Below are 1,829 nucleotides of genomic sequence, written 5' to 3'. Positions count from 1 at the left end.
GCGAGCGTAAAAACTTTTTTGCGATATATGGCCGTTTTTGTGAAAGTGACGCGTTTCCATTAGGCGTATTTTTAATTCGCAATTTCAATTTGCACAATTTGAAGGGTAATGGAAATGTGCCTACTGTATTACTGGGTTTCTCATCTCTGGGCCTTTAGCTCCAAACATGATCAAACACACCTGAATAATCTAATCAAGGTTTTCAGGATTACTAGAGAGTTATATGCAGGTGAATTTGATCAAGGTTGGAGCTAAACTCTGCAGTAAAGTGGATCTCAAGGGCCAGAGTTGAGAACCCCTGTTGTATTATATGCTAGTAAGACCAAAAAAAAAGTGTTATCTCTTTTCTTTCTAACTAATTTTTTAGTTGTATCTGTGGTTGGCAGTGAGGACGCTACTCCTTTTGATTCAGCTACGGAGGTTCCCACAGTTACCCAATCAAACTGCTCTGAACACTTACTTGGTAAGATGTCACCTTACTGTAACTAAGCAAGTTAGCAATAAGCCTGAAAGGAATTATATATTTTTCTTTCAGACAGTGAGATGCAGAAATTGCAGGACATTCTGACCTTAGCAAATGTTCAAGGCACAAACAAGTATCCTTCAACATCCAAATCATGGTGTTTGCGCCAGTCTGTAGCCCAAGAGGAGTGGCTGAAAGCAAGGTCCTATCACATAAACGGCTTGCTGTCCTGCAGTGTGGTTCCAGAGCAGAACTGCAGCCGCTGCACATCTCCGGCCATCATTCGCTGCAAAGACTGCATGCAGAAGACTGGCTGTGTATGGAGTGTGACATACACATATGCAAAAAACTGAGGGAATTTACAAGCCCATTGAGCCAACAGTGTGCTGTGTAAAAAAAGATGGCAAATATACACTGGTCAATCAAGGTAGTGTTTTGAACCTTTTTGGTAAAGTGGCTAAAGTTATGTTTTTTTTAAAGCTTTTATTTAAATTACAATCATAATTGGACATATTTTTTATGCTTTCTCACTGATTATTTAACTTTTCTTTTCAGTGCGTTTATTGCCTACAGTGAGACCTGTCCATGTATGCACTTGTGACCCTGTAAACATCACAGAACCAGCTGGCAGAGCAATAATTTTTTAATATACCGTATTGTCCCGAATATAAGACGACCCTGATTATAAGACGACCCCCCCTTTCTCCAGATGTACCTTTTGGAAAAAGGCTTTTTAAAAACCAAATCTTATTTTTTTCTCAGTAAAACACATTTTGTCTTCAATTATTTTCATATTGCATATTTTTCCTATTTTAATTTTTGTTTTGAAAGTATGGTAAAAACTGGTAAAATGTACCAACAATCACATTAAAAAAAATATACACTTTTTGATATACCATAAAATTTTTAAAAAAAAAACAGGTAGCCCATCTGAATTAGGACATTAGGCTATCCATCTAATAGTAGCCTACCAAAATCTTATTAACAGTAGAAGTAGAGTTGGTCCCATCAGGCTAACGTGACAGTCACGACTCATGCAGCTGTAAGGTTTTCTGCTTCTTTTGTTTTCACTCGCGATTTGGTCCCATCATGCTAACGTGACAGTCAGGATTCATGCAGCTGTAAGGTTTTCTTTTTCTTTTGTTTTTACTCGCGATCTTTACAACACGCATTACATTACGTATTTCATGGCACACTCGTTTTATGCGTATTTGGCGCCACCTATTGTTGTGGGTGTATTATTGACATGTCAAAGTCTAGACCCTGAATATAAGACGACCGCATTTTTTCAGATGTATTTCCAAGAAAAAAATATTGTCTTATATTCGCGACAATACGGTACTTGACATAAAATATACTTTACATA

The 1,829-nt window shown here is 37.4% G+C and overlaps 1 long non-coding RNA gene across 1 annotated transcript; it reads left to right on the top strand.

Moving 5' to 3' along the window:
• Positions 1-364: 364 nt before the first annotated feature.
• LOC107710297 (uncharacterized) lies at positions 365-1,146 on the top strand. Its single transcript, XR_001636583.1, has 3 exons — positions 365-463; positions 536-890; positions 1,019-1,146. It is a non-coding gene; the product is annotated as an uncharacterized LOC107710297 (long non-coding RNA).
• The last annotated feature ends 683 nt before the right edge of the window (positions 1,147-1,829 follow it).

Source organism: Sinocyclocheilus rhinocerous, unplaced genomic scaffold (assembly GCF_001515625.1).
Source record: "Sinocyclocheilus rhinocerous isolate Xijiao unplaced genomic scaffold, SAMN03320098_v1.1 scaffold42174, whole genome shotgun sequence".
In the NCBI taxonomy this organism is placed as follows: Eukaryota; Metazoa; Chordata; class Actinopteri; order Cypriniformes; family Cyprinidae; genus Sinocyclocheilus; species Sinocyclocheilus rhinocerous.
The sequence above is the reverse complement of the archived record's forward strand: the minus strand, read 5'-3'. Positions and strand labels throughout refer to the sequence as shown.